Source organism: Corvus hawaiiensis, chromosome 5, assembly GCF_020740725.1.
Source record: "Corvus hawaiiensis isolate bCorHaw1 chromosome 5, bCorHaw1.pri.cur, whole genome shotgun sequence".
Lineage (NCBI taxonomy): Eukaryota > Metazoa > Chordata > Aves > Passeriformes > Corvidae > Corvus > Corvus hawaiiensis.
This window is the reverse complement of record NC_063217.1, coordinates 70,462,804-70,481,611: the sequence shown is the minus strand read 5'-3', so window position 1 is coordinate 70,481,611 and position 18,808 is coordinate 70,462,804. Positions and strand designations below refer to the sequence as shown.

The 18,808-nt window shown below is 40.0% G+C and overlaps 1 long non-coding RNA gene across 1 annotated transcript; it reads left to right on the top strand.

Moving 5' to 3' along the window:
• Window positions 1-1,549: 1,549 nt before the first annotated feature.
• On the top strand, window positions 1,550-17,395 carry LOC125325675. Its single transcript, XR_007203478.1, has 3 exons — window positions 1,550-1,725; window positions 4,452-4,588; window positions 14,415-17,395. It is a non-coding gene; the product is annotated as an uncharacterized LOC125325675 (long non-coding RNA).
• Window positions 17,396-18,808: the final 1,413 nt, after the last annotated feature.

Genomic DNA, 18,808 nt, shown 5'->3' with positions numbered 1-18,808 from the left:
GAGGAAGGAAGGAAGGATAAGGAGACAGTGGGAGTGAGTCAATATTTTATTGTAATGACACTCTGGTGTTATTCCAGCCAGTCAGTTTTACTCCTAACCTGCTGACTGCAGTGCTGTCCGTGGCAGATGCTCAGAAATGAAAGGCTACACCTTCTTTGCTTCTAGTTCCTGTGATGTGGCACAGATGAGAAGATAGGTGGATATTTATGCCGGCTTTATTCTCTGACCAAAGAATCGGACAGGCTAAAGCTGTGCCACGTCTCCCAAAGGCCAGGTGTGTATGAGGTGGACCTGTGTCCATTGTATTTATCAACAGTATCCAGAAATACAAGAACCTAACTGTGCTGAGGATTCATCTAAGGATGTTATTTAAACACCTGTATTTCATGGCCAGAAAACCACTCTGTTAAACTCATCTGTGAGCCTGCTGCCTCCGTAAGAGGAGTGTGTTGAGGTGACTAAGGGTACCAGGTCATGTCCCTTATGGCTGAAAGAAAAAAAGTCATGGCATGTGAGTAAAACCCCAGAGATTTCCAGAAAAGACCTTGATTTTTTGGCCATAAGTCAATAACTTTTTTACCAACACAGATACAACATTAGGCCAGTACTGGCTGCTTCTGGAATCCCACCTTTAACACCAGCCTTCTTCAGTGCCAACCTGCTTGCCTTCTTTCCAAATGTTGGAAAAAACCCTGAAATCTCCGCTCCTCAGCCCCAAAACAGAAGAAAAGAGGTTAGTTTGTGTTTAACTTTGGGATTTTTTTGGTAGGCCATCTAGAAAAAAGAAATCGAGCGGAAATCAGATGAACATAAAATTACTTTTGACACATTTGGCAAATAGTAGTGTTTTTAAGAAGTCTGCTCACAAACCCTGTTGTGTAAGCAGCCACTCTCTCAGTTTGAGTAAGAGGATTTCTTGCCAGGAAGCAGAAAGAAAGATCGCCAGCTGGGGATTCATCTTTCCCACTTGTATTTTCTTTGCCTGTGATTCCCAAAGTGTTTGGTGGAAATGGCAATGTTGTACTTTTACAACTAAAGCACAGGAGATTAAAGTTTTTATAGTGTGATATGAAAACACAAATGCTTGAAAAGTTACATTCCTGGAAAAGAGAGACACAGAGGAGCTGGCAGAGAAAGCTGATGCTCAGGAGTACACTAAGGACCTTCAGAGGGTTAGCATTTATGGAAAACAAAGCACTTTTTTAGGAGCCTAAATTACACACTAAGCAATGGCCCCAAACTTTTATTACATTCTAGGAAATTAGCAGGAAAAAGAACGTAAAATACTCATAGTTATCTGTACTAAATGCTAGACTGGATATTTTATCCTGTCTTTAATGTTGGGGAAAAAAACTGAATGGTCTGAATTACTCTCATTTTTAAAAACTAGAAACACAATCTGGGAAGAAGTTTTTATGCTGTGTTGCTTTTTAGCTGGGTTGTTTCTAAAGAATTAAAAAGAACTGTGAATCTCATATTTTGCATTGCATAATGAATGGGTCAATGACTGACCAAACACACATCATTCTGTTCCATTCACAAGATTATGCCATACACAGTCAAGTGGCATTTGTCCAGAAGCTGACATGTCCTTTCATTGCTAAAAACCTTGGTTTGGAATGGAATGGAGTCAAGTACAGGAAGGAAATGATTATGGAAGCTGTAAGAATTTGAGACCTCTGCTATCTTCAGATACAACAAAATATTTCCTCCTGTTATCAGCAGGTATGTAATTACTGATCAGACAAAAATGCCAAGAAATATTTCAAGAAGGTATTTGGCTTCTGGAACCTAAATCTGCCATCAGAGTGCTTGTCAGACATAAGCAGAGCATCACACTGGCATATTTTTTCTTATATGAAGAGAAGTAAAAGAGGTAAATATTTGGAGCTTGGGCTTTTACTGCCTGTTTCAAGGGACCCCAGTGAATGTCTTTACACCCTCAAAAGATCCTTTCTTAAAAGAAATATAGGTTCCAAAGAACGTTGGTAAATTAACTTTTTTTTTTTTTTCATTTAAGTGGATAAGGTTGTGACAGATACACCTGATTACATTATCAGAGTCCAGGAATTTTAAGATCAGCTCAGCTTCCAGAAAAATTCAAGCTATTCACAAGTTAAAATAATTTTCAAGTGCATCATGTGAAAGGCAGTTAGAACTACAGATGGGATGCTGATACAAAGAATTTTCCAAGTTCATTGGAGAAATTTAAGTGTGGCGCTGATTGTATGTGTTTAGCCTTCACACAATAACAGGGTTTCCTTCAACTGGAAATTATGAAGTCAAGCATAAAACATTTACATATCTAAAATGTATTCTAGACTTTAAGCCACTTCAAATACAGGCATTTTCACATAAAATTTTAAATTTTGTTCTATGTACTGAATAATTTGCATTCTCTTAGAATGATGTACTGTACACAAGAATATAAAAATAATAACAGCATTTTCTTGCTAGTGAGACAGAACAAACTCTTTTAAGTAAAAATATAGAATATTTACTGCACAGAAAAAAGAAAATATGTTGAGCATGGATAATAGTTATCCATGTTTTCAGTGGAAACCACCTCTTTTCTGAATAGAGCTGGTTGCTATTTTTACCTGCATCCTCATAACTTAAAATGACCTAAAAGAATGTTAAGTGAAAGCCAATTTTAATTAACTGCTATCTGATCAGTTAGTATTTGAGGGGATCAACTCTACATGGAAGTAGTGCAGGGCTAAATCTGCAGAGAGGACATTTCTGGCTAGCACAACACCTCACTTTAAGGCATCCTGCCAGCTAGCAAGGATTTTTGCTCCAAGACTAGGCACATCTCTTCCTTAATGAATGGACCAGAAGAGCTAAGTCAGCTCAGAGTAAAGTGGCTGGAGAGCAGCAGGCTGAGGTCCTCCAGGGAAAACCAGCAAGATGTCAGCTATATCCCTGAGAGTGAGACATTTAACTCTATTTAGGTTTCTCTGCTGGGAATTAAACATCTCCAAACTGGCTAAAGGGAATCTCAGGCCAATATTCAAAGCATTCACCTGAGTGTGGACCTGTTTTCAAAAGACATTCTGCTTTAGCTTGAAAACACATTTATCTGTCTTCTGGGTTCTTTTTATTAAATTTTAAAACAGTATAGATTGCATATTTTGAGGGATAGGGAGGAGAGTGAGGCTGATCAATCAACTTGATAAAAAGATATTCCTTGGCAGAGCAGAGAATGGTGTCGAGGTCTCAGATGAAACAAATATTTCTGCAGAGAAATGTTGGTACCTGAGAAACTGCCACGATTTCTGTGGCAATCCAGTAAATCAGTGCAATAAGTATTCAAACACAGCCACATGTATATGGAGACAGAACATCAGGCCAGAGACTTATAAATATAATATTTCTTCATGTATACCATGAAGTAAACTGTCTCAGTATACAGGACAAAACAACAGCAAATACTTCTGCCTTTTCAGGACTAATTTTTGTAAGTAAATCTTCACTTTATCCAGTTTAAAATTTTTAAGACAATGGTCATGAAACCATGACTTTTCAACACTACTGTCAAAGCCTGGAAGTCACTGAGTAGGTCATGCAGATCTGTGTTTCCCTGAGGGCACAGACTGCTTGGTAAATCTGCTTGGTCTTCTCACTTATGGATTGAACTTAAAAAGTCAAAACAAAACAAGAAACCTAACCCCTAAAAACAAGTAGCACTCCTCCTCAGAGGATGCTTGAGGGAGTTATTCCAACTTGTTCTTTCTCCCACTTACCTTCTATAGGAGGAAATATTTATGGAGGAAACAAACTGGAAAAGACCACAAAGATCCTACCACACAGACTTCCTGGTGTTATTCTACAGAGGAAGAGGCAAAAATTCTTTCCTCAAATTCCTTTCCCCATGTAAACAAGGGGAAAAATATTGTCTTTTGTCAACTTTTTGTTTTGCTCATTTGTCATTATCTTCAAAACAATTCTATGAAGATACAATTTTTTAATCTTGACTGGCGTGTTCAATAATAAAAATGATCCTTTGGGTATGCATTTGTAGTATGTGCTGAAAAGTATTGTTTGCTAAGTGGCCTTATCTATAATTCAAAGACTATTTGTGTGCTTTGGAAGATCATTTGGCAAAGTCTGTGTAAGGAAGTAATTTAGTTATTTGGCTGTGTTAAGGATGAAATTAATTTAAGATGAATTAGGACTTCTAGAAAAGTGATATGAAAAGAACCCAACAGCCAAAGTTCTTGGCTTTGGACGAGGTAATTAACCAGTACTGGAAGAGCCGTGGTGAACATGCAGTAGGATATCCATTAGTGGATCTAGAGGAGCAATTTAAGGAGGTATTCACCCGGGTGAGCACTTGTAGCCTGTTTCAGTGACAAAATAGATTAATTTAAATCACTGCTTTAGATTATTCAGAGGGAAGAATTCATTTCAGTTTGAGTCCCTCTCTCCTCCCTCTTGTTTCTCCACAGCCATAAAAACGTAGAGGAGATGTTGCAACTCAAGTATCCAAGTGAAGGCAAAGCTCCATCTGAGACTGACTTGGGTTTCAGAAGGTTCAGGTCCACCACATGCACTTAGAGGCTGGCTATTGAGACCACACTGGTTGGTAAGTCTTTGCTAAGTGAAGATACAGTTCACAAGCATTTGTTTCGAGTAATTTTCAGAGTAGTGATAAATCTGTGCAATTTTATTTTCAGCTCAACAGGACATTGGATGTTGCTAAGCTGTTTAATGTGTGTAACGTGATACTCTATGATAAAAATGATGCATTAGTGAGCTGAGTGACAAAAAGAGTGTGTCTAAAAAAGATCCTTAAGGATAAGCCAAGATCGTTTGCATTTATTTTAATGATATCCAAATGGTGTCCTAACTAAAAGTGTTAATAATTACAATGAGCAATAAAACTCTAGAAAGAGTTAAATTTACTGGCAGGCTTTATTCTGCTGCAGTGTTCTGTTTGACACAGTTCCATAATCTCTTCCCTTCAATAAATGTCAGCTACTTTGTTTTATTTTTTAAATTTCTTCAATGTCTTAGCTGTGAGGAGAGACAGAGCATGGAAATTGTCAGGGATATACCACATTTCGCATTCACATGCTCACGGTTTTCCTTAGAGTGACTGAAAGGTCAGAGAAGATGCTGCAGGAAGACTTTCAAGCAACAATAAATATGGAAGTTGTACCAGAGGGTGGGACTGGTCTTCTGTTTATCTGGTACTAGAGGCACTTTACTGGGCACATGATTTGTAAGCCTTATAAAATGGTGGAACCATAACAGCCTTATCCATCTCCTACCAAGAAATAAGCAGCACTAATAATCTTAGTCCTCAATCCAGTCCTAACAGTATTTCCAAGGACTGTTTCAGAAAATATAAACACATTAAAGAATAGCCAGAAACCTAATCTACTCAGCAATCACAGATTTCTCAGTTGTGTGTTGAAGACATAGCAACCCAAATTATCCTTGAAATGACTCTATTTATTTCAAGCCATAAACTTTTCTGAGCTGTATTTTTAGACAACTTCGTACTAGTCGTATGAGGGCTTGTTCCAGACAAGGATTTAACTTGGGTTTATATTAACATATAATTTGTAAAAGTTTGTAATAAACATCCTTCACTGAGACTGGCAGAAACTGTAGGAAGGAAAACACCGCCACTAACTTTGCCTACTTGCTTTGATTCAGACCTCATTGTGCGATGTTTGTTGTGAGAGCTCCAAAACTGCACAGAAGTGATGAATTGTTGTGTCACTAAGACCAGAATTTCCAAAAGCCTCGTCTTTTTAGATTTTGACTTCCAGTATAAATATTCACCAGAGGCTTGGTGCTTGGATCGAGAAGTGTGCTAGCAGGCTTTCATTCAGATAGCAAGAAATATGCAATGCATAATTCCAGACCTTAGGCCTGAGCTGGCATCCTGTAATGCACTCACTGAAGCTGATGAAATTTTAGGGTGTACAGGAAACACCAGCTGAAGTCTTACAAATAAACGCTTAGTGAATATTTATGTAAATATGATAAACAGAAAAGGAAAGTGCCAGTATGTTCATGCTGGTGGTCAGTCTGAAATTACTGCTCTTCTCAGGCCAGTTTTTATATCCTTTAGAATAATAGGACCATCATTATTTTTCCACTGCTGACATAGTTTCCCGTCTGTTAGTCACACAGACTAAAAGCAGGTCTGTAATCTCAGTTCAGCCACATTTGGAAACTGGTCTTGCTTGTAAAGATGGAAGGAAACCAAGCAGGAACCTACTTCTCTGCAGAAGCATTCAGTTTTTCCATGGTCCCTCTTTTCTCCACGCTGACCAGCTTCTCTGCACTGGGTAAAGTTTCTTCCTTCAAAATACCAGTTTATCATTGATCAGGCGGCATCAATGACTTTGAAAGGGTGTTCTAGAAACTGCTGCGCTGTATTGCACTCTGTGTGTGTTCTGGTTTATTATTATTGAAATCGTGTAGTTGTTCTGGTCAAAATTGCTCATGACATTGTTTAAAACACCGGGCAAATTCATAATGGGAAAATCCATTTCTCTGAAGTGCCAACATTTTAAATAATTTAAAGCTATGCTTCCTGGTCTTCCAAAAGGAAGCTTAATCTCTTATTTATCTGTCCAGGAAGCTACTGTTCAGAGGTGTTGGGCAATCTTGAATTAAGTGGAAAAAAAGTTGTTGGAATGAATTAAAGAAATATTTCTTTATAATAAATGGTGGCATTTTAATAATTAGTAAGAAACCTTGTGTTTATAGATTTTTCATAACATGGCATGTAAGTAATGAAAACAGAAGGTTGTTTATTCAGCATATAAAAGTCAATTTTAGAAGAATAACAGATGGCAAGTGCCAGAGCCAGAAGAGAGTGAACATCTTTTAAAAGCCATGTGATCATATAATTGAATGGATTAAACATGAGAATTCACAAAAATTGAGGTGAGTTAGGTTCTGTTCTCATTGACACTGGATAAACAAAGACATTTCTGCTTCCCTACATGTGCACACATTTATTAATGCTGGAATTAACAGCATCACAACCATGCATTCACCAAGCCTCGAACTTCAACATGACTTAAAATGATCAGTTCCACATAACAAAGTGTTTATGTGGGGAAACAAAACAGCAGAAATCATTCCAAAGTGCTGAAAAATGATGAGTATTACCTTGTTAACATTTGTTTCATAAGCATGACCAAACCAGTAAAACAGAAGAGTGCCAGGATGTCAGGAAGAAGAGTGGGAAGATGAGCGGGAAGAAGGGGGAATGACTGACCTTTCCATTATTACAGAGCTTGACAAAGCTGGAAATAGTTCCACCTTCTCTGAGTCGTAGTATCTCAGAAGACAATATTCTCTTAAAGAAACAAATGAATTTTAAAAGTCTGTAGGAACATGCCAAGGACTGTGTGTGCCTATTTATGCCAACCAAACTGCTACTCCTTTGAGGAGTTTCAGCATTCTTGATGCTAGGCACTGCTTTGTTTTAAGTCATCTCCACAATGCTTTTTTCAATCAAATAATTTATTCTTATATGTGTTTTCTATGAGAGGGAGGCTCTGTCACAAGCAGAGCCAGCCAGCTCCCACCTGAAATACACTTCTGGTGCTTGCTCTTTGATTTGCTTCCTATAGCTACCTAGATACAGAAACAGAACTACCTGCGACCAGCTTTTCCACCTAAGGCCTGGAGCAGATAACTCGGTACATTCCGGGAAATTGAACTGACCAAGAATCATCTGCAGTGTCTTTTCCAAATATAACAGTAGTTAGGCTCTCCATTTTCCCAGAGAGACAATACATACCCATTAAACCTACTCATGTCTTCTGCCACACCACTGGAGATAAAGCAGGCTTTATTGAGGTCACACAGTTGCTCTGTTTCCTCTTTTATGGCAGGTTCCTTTTCTGTGTTAAACTCATATGTAAAAGGGGCAGCTTTCATATGGTTTTGGAGTGTGTGACCAGCCATGTAGTCTCTAAGAAACAGCCAGGTGTTTTTTGTTTTTTTTTTTTTTTTTTTTTTTGTTGCTGTAGGTCTTTATTGGGTTGAATATCTTCCTCTCCACAAACACTTTTCTGCCAGAGAAGCAGAAGACAGCTTTCTCCTGCCTTCCTGGAAAGTCCTGCATGGAATAGTCTCCTGTAGCCCACAGGTCTCACAGCAGTAACTCAGTCAAGTGCACAGATTCCACTCTGACCACTGTGTTTATCACACTGATCTGACAATCTCTTTGGGGAATCTGAGGAGCCTGAATGGCTCAAAATATTATTGATGGGCTGCTGAAGGTCTGCTGACAGTTTCTGTAGAGTCATGAGGGAATTGACTGCGCACTCTCTATTAATCATCCTGTGGCTGAATCTCTCAGCTGATGCTGAAGGCTTCAGCCCTCCATTTAGCAATTTGGTCAAACACAAGCTGGTGGCAACTGAAAAGTGAGGCCAGCTGACTGCTGTATCCAGTGGTAGTTTGTGAAAAATGCTTCAGTGGTCTCAGTCCAAATTTTATGGACAGAACCTTAGTGTCTCCAAAAAATTAATCCAAAATATCTCCCAGTCAAAGGTTCAGGGACAGCCAAGTTTATAAAGATGAGAAGGGTGAACTTGTCTCTTCCCAAGAAGTATTCTCTGTACACCAGCAATGAAATGCAAAGGGGTACATTGATGTTAGCACCACTCATGCTGTCAATAAAGAACTTCTGTCCTCAGAAATACCAAATCAAGTTCATATGAATTTCCCACTCTTCTGAAACCACTTTCCTACCAGGCAGAAGAGATCACAGAATTGAAGAGCATTCCCTCTTTCTCACATCTCTGCAGTCTGTAAGCACTGTGCCTGTCACAACATTCTCAGGAGGTTTCCTTTACCGTCCTGTCTCATCTCTGCAAGCAGCTGCTTCTGTTTTGTGTAAGAGTTCTTGGAGTTCTTGCTTTGCTTATCAAACCTAAAGCACCGAAAAGCTGGTAAATAGGTGAGTTCTGTTTGGAAGATGAAATCCCACTGCAGATGGAGAGGTTTGCTTAATCTATAAAGTAATTCTGGAACAGCTATTGCTTTGGCAAAATTCTAAAATGTAACAAAGCTTGATTGTTCTTGGCTCCTCCTAATTTGCTTCCTTTAGGGTTATTGCTGCTCCTAACTCCGCAGATGTTAGTCCCGTTGCTGTTCACAGGAGTTAAATATACACAGATGTATAAGAGGGACTTGATCATTTACTCTCAGTGTTCCAAGGTCAGCTGAAGTCTGGACCTTTTACTTTCTCTATGCTCCACCAAGTGAGAACAAAACTTACGCAACGCTTCCTTGGGGAGCACTGGGCCTGAGGTTTTTGCAGTCCACAAGGCTAAAATTCAAATATGAAGCACAGCTGTTTGGACAGGAGTCTTGGACCTCTTTGTTCTGACCTACAGTGACCCACTCAGCCTCACCAACACATGAAACTCTGAAATTCCTGCACAGCTAACGACTGGGATGTGAAAACTGCCTGGCAGGCAGTGTCCAGTTTAGGGTGCTCTGGGATTTGCAGGTAGAAGGGCTGTTCTTTCCGTTCCTTTCCCCTCACTCACGTTGCTCATACAGGTCATTCCATTCATGTGCAGGTTTGAATCTCTGTCCACCATCCAAACTGCTGACCCAGTGATCCTGTGGCAAATGGTGACATTCCTCCCTTCTGCCAAGGACAGACATTTCTGAGCCCTTGGTAACAGATGAAATAAAAAAGGAAGCAGTATGGCATAAACTAGTCAGTCAGTTTAATTAGAGATAGACCTCCTCTTCTAAATACTTTTTTTTATCCCTCTGGTAGTATTTTGAAGTGTAAAATACGTATTAAAGTGCTACTCAAACCTTCCCTTTGATTTAGCTGCAATTTTAAAAATATTTAGAATATCAGCAATGAGTGACTTTGCAGAACCAAGACAGGATATGCTGGATTAATAACCAAATGTTAAATAAGTAGTTAAATGGACTGGCAGTGGCCATTGAGGCTTGGATGAGGTGGAGGCTGCTTGGCCTTTTCTTGGAGTCAATGATAGATCATCTTACACCCCCTTACATTTAGAACTCAATTCTAAATCATCCAATAATCCAATTCAATGTAATCTTCTTTGCAAAAATTATATCTATTTTCTATATTAATGCCTAATCACAACAAGATAAGGAGTATGTTGATCTGTTCTGAGTGTCTGACCTTTCACATCCATTTTGTTGTTGTAAAGCATGTGTACTGCAATGGAAAGACTGTGGAAAAACCCACAGTTTTTTATGCAGTGATATAATGAACATCTTTGTGCATCCAAGATAATAGGAATTCCAACATTTGTGCTGAGAATAAAATACATCAAGCACAGACTGAGTAAATCCTGGGTTTTTTTAATACAGCAGTAATTTTGACTGCATCTTTGGCTGGGTATGACATGGAAACTGGTGATTGTTTATGCTTTGCTCCTTTTTTTTTTTTGGTCTGCATTAAAATCCCACACGAGAAACAAATTTTTTGTCTGGGAACAAACTGTTACTTTTTTGAGGACAGAGTTCTAATGACTTGGGGAGTACGTCTGCTTCTTTTCAGCTGGGAAAACGCAAGGAGTATAAAATCCAGATGGACAGCACATGATGCTGGAACCAGCCCTGGCCAATCAGCCACATCACATTGATTAAAGGAAACCTATAAGAAATCAAGTAAAAATCCAAACACCAGGGAGTGAGAGAGAAAACTGGCTGCACTGTGGGGTTTCATCACAGCTCTGGCCTCCCCACACCTCACTGAATGTTAACCTGTATTTAATATTCATTAAGGTGTAGGGAGGCAGGCAGGCCTTGCAGAGGGATGGAGAGGCATCTGGAATCCCTATGGATAACTGCAGGAATGCTTATTCTTCTTTGTTTATTCTTTTGAGTGTGTGCTCTCTCCCTCTTCCTCTCTTTGTGTCCCTTTGTGTAATAAAGCTCCTCTAGTCATATAAAGTAAGTCATCTGGAATCATGCAACTCCTTCTGCCAGGAAATTGGAAAAGGTCCTCTCCTGCATAGAGAGAAAAATAGGGACTCTTTGCAACCACCGAGAAATTACAGAAATACTGCATTTGTCTTTGGGTTACATTTACATAGCAAAGTGCTGTGGCAAATAATTGTGCTTCTCACTGTTAAAAAAATCTCCTTTCATCCTGTCCAAGGTGTTATGTTTATTTAAAACTTGAAAAAAAATAATTTGCATATTTTAAAATAACATGAAGCCTGCAAAATACATTAGAAGGCCTCAGTGTCAAAGTTGCTTTCTGTGCATACGGGTGCAGAGAAGGAAGAGGAAATAAATAGAGAGGAGCATCTTTTACAGCCACATGGCTAGTGAAATTTTGTATTTATTCTTTGGGGAAAGGGCAGAGTAGCTGCTGGTTGGATAGGAGCCGGCAGTGTTTTTATTGGCAGGCGAGCCTGAGTGGCTGAAAGGTGGCCATTAACACCCTGACACGAAGTGCTGACAGGGCGATTATAAGATTAACACCCTGTGTTATATTAACAGTGTCAAAACCTCCCCTCACCTGTCAGGGAAGAATAATGGCACGAAGGAAAACATTATAGACAAACGGAGATTTTAACCTGAAAACACCACACAGGCACTCTTTCAAATGGGTGTAAATATCGGAGTGACCTACGAAAGCCCAAGAAAATGAAAGGATTTGTTTCAAGTCAATTTTAAATTGTAGTTTCACAGGTGTGCTTGGCCACTTGCCTGGCCATTTTTATTCTACAATTGCCCCCCTTCCAGTGTAGGTGCATACATTTAAATTATGTTTTATGTTGTAAGCAATGATGCTATGTGTCCTATATGTTTGTCTGTAAGGTCCATAGATAAAAGGTGTAGCATATATTCTTTATATATAATTCAGTTTCCAAACAAGATCAAGGCAGAGTCAAGGCATCCAAAAGGCCAGAAAATGCTTATATGTTGCATAAGAAAAGTTCAGCTGCTGTAAGTCAGATTTTGGGGGTTTTCAGAGAGTTGCAGTGCCAAGAGATGATGAGAGTTTAAATGTTGTTGAAACTCCTTCACAAAATGGATGTAATTGACTTACGACTTGTCACAAATTACTAAAGCACCAACTGAAAAGTTCAAATGTCTCGGAAGCAGATCCAACAGAAACATTTAATAACTAAACAAGGATAAAGGATGGATTTATGAGAGCTGTTTGGTTTGGGGGCAGTGGGACGACAATGCAAAAAATTCACAAACATTTTCAGAGCTTCTCTTACGCTCTGCAGAAAGCGGAGTATTTATTATAGCAACTGATGAGAATTGCCAAAGGTAGGGAGTTTCCAATAAACAGGATTCTAGTTTTAGGAACAACCTGTTTAATTATTTGTATGTGTAATTTTTATTGCAGCATCTGCTTTGGCTGACACGAAGGTCTCCAGGGCAATTCTGAACTTTCAAGTCATCTATAGAATCGAGTGTTTTCATCTACATATCTTTCATACTTCAAAAAATGGAAAATATGACATAATTCAGAGAAAATTATGTTTAATCATGTTTTATTAATGATATTCAGGCAGTTTTCCATGCTGACAAGAGCCTCAGCATATTTTCTGAAATGTCAGAAATGCCTTTAGAGATTTTTGGCATTCAGAAGATTTCTTTTTCAAAACAAGGAAGAGTCAAGACACACTATCAAGATAGTAGGGTATTCAGTGGTCTAATTTATAATAAGATCAGGTGGCCACTAAAAAGACACTCAGACAATGAGATCTTGCATACAGGACAGTTTTCAGGGATTTTAAGTAATATATGAAGGTGTTGTTTGCCAAGTGAATGACACAGATTTGAGCTAAGAAACACTCAACTCTGTTTTAGCTGCTCAGCAAAGGTGTCGTTCACTGTGCTTTGTTCTACTTTTCTTAGCAGGCTTAAGGCACTTTTTGAGAACCCTGTGTTGCATTTATCTACCCCTCCTGTTTCATAGGAAAGGGAGGATTGTGCAGCTCTCCTGTCCTCTTTGCTGAATGAGACAGACGAGCCCTTCGAGTCCTGCTTCTGCCAGGTAGCACTGAGAGGGAATTTTGGGCTTGGTGGTGCTAAAATCAGTGCTCAGTGCATGCCACAAATTTGCTGTCTCTGAGCTCTGAATGGGAGCAGAGCAACAGGCTGGATCTGCTAATCCTGATCCCTTCCTTTTTGCACATCTTGGGTGTGACAAGGAGAGAAGATGCGTCACACTCTGCCCCAGCCCAAGACCTCCTGTCACAGCTGCAAATCAAATCAAATAAAATCAAATCCCTTTGGCAAAGCGGAGGTGGCAGTCAACAACAAAAAAAGCACCACAACACAATGAAAGCCACCAAATTGTTTATAAACTATGAAATCATGTGTGGACATGAAAGTGGGAGGGGAACTACCTAGAGCATTATTTACAAAGGGGCAAAGACAAAAGATGACCTTCTGTGACCACTGAAGGGATAACTTCATCAGGAAATATTTGTGCCAGAACATGACTCCAGCATGTCAATCATGCTGAAGTGCTGGGAAATTTACTGTAGCCATTTGCAAGGGGTTTTGAGTGAACAAGGTGGGGTTTTTTGCTTTGGTTTGTGTTTGGTTTTGTTTGGTTTTTTTGGTGTTTTTTTTTGTTTATCTGATGCCTTTACTCACTGAGAAGAAAATGAATATACACTCCTGAGATAAGATTCATGGTCCTGCCACCACTATGCAGACCAGTCAAAGAAAAAACTCATTTTAAAATAACCTGTGTAACCATGTGCTGCTTTAGTGTAGTGTGACAAGCAGTAAATCATCTTAGTGCCTTTTTTTTTAAAATAAAAGCAATGTACAGTACTTTTGCCTGAGACAAACTGCTGAGTGACTTAAACCCCACCTACATTAAACCCAAAATTCCTCCTCCTCCAGAAACAGCACGTCTGTATTGTCAGTGCACAGAAATCACATCTTCTGTAATCCCTGCATTATCTGTGATGTGAGGTGTGCATTCCCAGATAAAATACGGGCTTATTTTCCATGTTCTGGTTTTCCCAGAGAGGCAACATGTTACACAGTGTCCAATGAAAGGATTTAATTAATGCTGATTTAAATTTTAGAAAGTAAAATGCAAAACTTTGTCCTATAAATGTCAGCCTGCCTGGTGCAAGGGCACCTATGAGCATCCAGGAGAGAGTGGGAGGAGGTGGAACAGAGCCCAGAGACAAACAGCATTTTAACACGGACAGCTGCTCTCTGCCTCTGTGTCTTTTCATCTGCACAGCTTTGCCTTCCTAAACAGATGGCTGGGGAATGATGGATTTTTAAGGCATTTATAGCATAGTATACACAAAACAATTCTTTTCCATCTCTTTCAAAAATACTTCAGGGCACAAAATATTTAGAGGTCTTTTTTTTATATATATAATTGCTTGAGATGGGTCAATTTCATTTTTTTCCTCTTTACTTTCCAGGCTATTTTAAGTACATCAACAGATTACTCCTGCTACCGTTTTTAGACTGAAAAAAACCCCAAATTCTTGTATATATCAGTGACACCATGATGAAACTACAATAGGAACACCAAGCAGAAGAGTTCCTGCTTAGACTATTGCAGCTTGGAAATGGGTCAAGCTCTGGACAGGGTATTGAGGGATTACTACTGCCAGCAGCTGAATTTTCCCCTATAACCCTCACAGATCCAGAGTGGGAAGTTTACATCACCGACATCCTCCAAGGATCACGGATGGAATTCAAGCCTTGCCCATGGGGTTGCTTGGTGGCACTGCTCTACTGACGCCCACCACAGCATGATACAAGCCCCAAAGACTTTCCCATTCCCACTCCAACATCTCTGTGTTGGATAGTGGACAAAATACTTCCATGTTTGAGGAAAGGAACAAAGTAAAGTGTGCAGGGCAGCTCTGTTGGCTCCGTTGCCATTGTTGCTGTTTGTTTATTGTGATCTGTCAGGATTGATGGGTGTCTAGAACAAAACAAGCCCTGGTTTTGAAAGGTTGCTTAATGAAAGAAGTTTCAACTTTATTCTGTGCCTTCATGCAACCAGAGGTTCTGTTTATTTAGAAAGCTAACATTTATACAGATTATGCACTCGCCATGGTTCCGTGCCAAAAAATACATGACTGAAATGGGTCTTTCCATCACTCTCTCAGTGTTGACCTGTGATTGTTTTTACAGGAATTGGATCCTTTAAGCAATAGCCTCTGGTAGAGTAAGGGGGAAAGCACAGCACCTTGTGCAATGATTTGCAAATGGTGGCTTGGGCAAAAAGGTGCATTCGGATCACTCAACTGTCCTGAGTACCCCAAATAGTGGTTGATTAAAATAACAACCAGTGAGGGTGGGAATGGTGGTCAAGCAAAGCTGGATGATGGGGGAGAAGGCCATCAGTTACAGAAGTCAAATTTTTCTGCAATTTGACACTTTTGATTGATTAAGCCCTCCAAAAACTGTTCAAAGTATTAAAAACAGTAAAATAAGAATAATTAGAGGTGGCAAATTGAACTTGAAAAGTCACTGAGTAATGATTCAAGCTGTAAATTTGCATGTGCTCCTCATTATTCTGCTCTTGAAAGTGTTAGAAATGTTTCCTAATGAGCAGGGTCCTAGGAAAGAACTGGTCACCTCATGTTTGTATGTGAGCACATATTTAGAGCCCTTTAAAAATCCACTCACAGAAAAAGTGGAAAATTATGATGCTCAGAAGGATCTATCTGGCCACATCCTTTGTAATAACACATTATTTTGAGGAGTGAATATCCAGCCTGACAAATGCCCTCTTTATCAGTCAGTGGGGAGAAATGGTAACAAGGCATGTGGTTAGAGAGTGCTGGAAAGCTCTTGACTTTTCTCAGTGGAATATCTTTCCTGGGAGACAATGACTTTCCTACAGAACTCTTCTCAGAATTAAGGATGTATGAAAAAAGAATCATTTTTCTTCTTTCCAGTATTTTTCCAGCTGAGAAACAGTGACAAAGCTTAAGGATGTGATTTTTCTCCCCCCTCCACATTCTCACACTTTCTAAACGTTTTCCAACTGGAAAAACAGCCACTGTTACTTTGTGCTCTTTCCTGCCTTTGGAAAGAAAGTAGTTTTAAAGGACAGGAAAGCCTTGTTTGAAAACAGTGCTAGTATTTCTCTGTTCTGAACTATTTTTGGAGACAAGAGTAGAATCGAATTATTTTTCTTTTCATAACTATGAAATGAAAAATTCACCACTGCGGAAAACATCCTCCTCTGAACCATCCTCCCCGAAGCGTGTTTTTAACTTGCAGTTATTTTTCACTCACCTTTATCTGGCACTCTTTAGTTTGGCCAAGCCTATCTTACAGAGACACAGTCTCCTGACAGATTTTTTGGTGTTTTCCTTTAAATAGACATCTGTGGGCTGATACGCATCAGCCAAGTGTTCATTAAAAAGGATTAAGCATGGTTAAGCGCTGCGGCCCCATCAAAGAAAGGGAGGCTAAACACCAGGCACCTTCCCTCCACTGATGGTGCCAACCCAAGCATCCTAAATTGGGGGCTTTCTGCCTCCCATACATCAGCAAACCTAAAACTTTTCATAATACAGCACAAATTACCAGTTCAGCAAGTGAGTAAATAATCACTGTTGACTTCTCTCCTGCACAACATTTACCTCAGAGTTGTGTGTTGGTGGCATGAAATGTGCTGTGACTTGAGGGCAGGAGGGCCAGGAGCGGTCAGTTGGCTCTTCCCCCCATCAGCCATTCCTGTATTTCCCCAAGGCAAGATTTAGGTGCCTAAATTTCTTTTTTTCATTCCTTTATCAATGGCTGTACGTGTTGTGGACCCACAGCGGCCTCAACTCCCTTGGCACAGGCCTTGGGGCCACTGCTGGAGGTAGATGAGCTTCACTCCTGCTAGGGGAAATCTCACGGTGTGGGGAAGACACCCCAGGCCCAAATGAGAGGGAGAAAAGTGTGACCTGGAAAGACAGCAGGGATTCCTTTCCTTTCATGTCCTGTGCTTTCATTTTCATCAAGGAGGAGGAAATTGGAGACTCATTTCTTTGAGTAGGTTCTCCCCATTTCAGAGACAGAAGAAGAAAATGCTCAGTAACAGCAGGATCTGGGGGTGGGTGAACCTGCTCTGTGTCTTTGCAGAACATGCACAACTATCCCAAAGTAAGGAAAATGTTGCACTTTAATATTTATTGCTGAGCTGCCCCATTTCATCAGGTCACTCTTTTCCACTCTGATATGTAAGTGCTGCAATTACCTGGCATGCTGCTGTAAATGAAGATTTCTCTTGAAAAAAGAGGACAGGAGGCTCCAAACTGTCACTATATTTCCTACAATCCTACAAAGTTTACTGAAGTGGTTGGAGGGTTTAGCACACTGTCATCCTGTAATTACATGTTGTGTCTGAAGACTTATATTAAAGCTGGGGATGGAAGACTTAGCTGAAATGTGTAAGACTCTCTTTATTCAGAAAAATCTGCCTGGAAATCTCATAAGAAAAGGCTTTCCTGTGAGATTTTCTATACTTCCTACTTGAAGAGAGGCTGGAAACTTGAGAAGAGTCATTCTGTTCCAGCTAAAGTGGGTAGGTGCCAAGGGTTTAGGACGCTGGGGGAGAGGCAAGGGGAGGAAAAGGGAGTTATACATTTTTTTCAAAAATTTGGGTCCATCTTGAGTTTTTTTGGAAGAAGCTAGTACTCACTTTTGTTTTGTCTGAACAAATTTCTTCCCTTCTATTTTGTCTAAATCACCTGGCTGAAGTACAGCCTGAGCCTGGCTTGCCTGAGAAGCCACATTGGATCAATAGGTCTGTTCACAAAGCCTAAATTGCAGTCTGTTTGTGAATCCCTGCAAGAGCTAATGTACTCCATGCACCTCTGCCAGGCACATGGAACTTCTTCCATGCTGCACACAGGACCAGCTCAGCCCACGTTGCTGGAGATGAGCTTGTGCCTGGCTTGACCCAAATCCAGAGCTGAGCTGTGCTTGCAGGATAGTCTTTGGTCCAGGAACATCAGTCAATATGAGCTTGTTTTGATGTGAGGCACTCCATTTTCCAAAAGAACAGGCTTCATTTCCCTCTGCCAGTGCTGTTTAAGACGTCTGCATTTCAGTTTTCAAAGTGCTTGAGGTATCCATCACAGCTGATAACCTCTTCACAGCTTGGAAACTTATGACCTGAAATTGGTTATGGAACGGGAGACCACAGGAAAATCTTAAGCAGAAATCAGGGCATAAAAAGAAAAGCACCTGGCAAATTCTTTACCTATTTTCACCCCTGAAGAATAAAATGCACATGCATAGAGAGGAGGGACCGGAGGGACAAACCACAGTCCCTTCAGAGGTACACAAAGCCTCAAATGCCAGCCTGGCAGGTGAAAGACACACCTGTCCCCACCCCAAAAAGTGGCATCAGCAAGATGACAGCAAAAACATGATTTGTAAGAAAAATCCATCAGATTTTTGTTCGGCTTCATCCTGTAAATGGCACACAAAATGACTTGTGCCACTGATTTGCTGCCACCCTTCTCCGTAGCACCATGGGTGGTGCAATTTTCAGGTGCCTGTATTGAAATAAGGCAGAATTAAGATTTTTTTTTCAATCCCTCAAATATTTTCTCTCTTGAAACCAGTTCCTGCCACAGCCAAGGCTCTTCCAGGAGAGTAGCTCTGTCCTATACTGTGCTACCAAGAATAAACACTCTGTGAGCATAAGTGCCAAAAGAGAGAAAAAAAAATTCCTCCCTTTCATTTTTTTCTTTCCTTGCAAGGCCCAACATGCTGTCTTTGGACAGATTTCAATCCTGCTTTAATTCATTAAAAAAGTGAAACAAAATCACCATTTACATCCTTGACAGCTGGC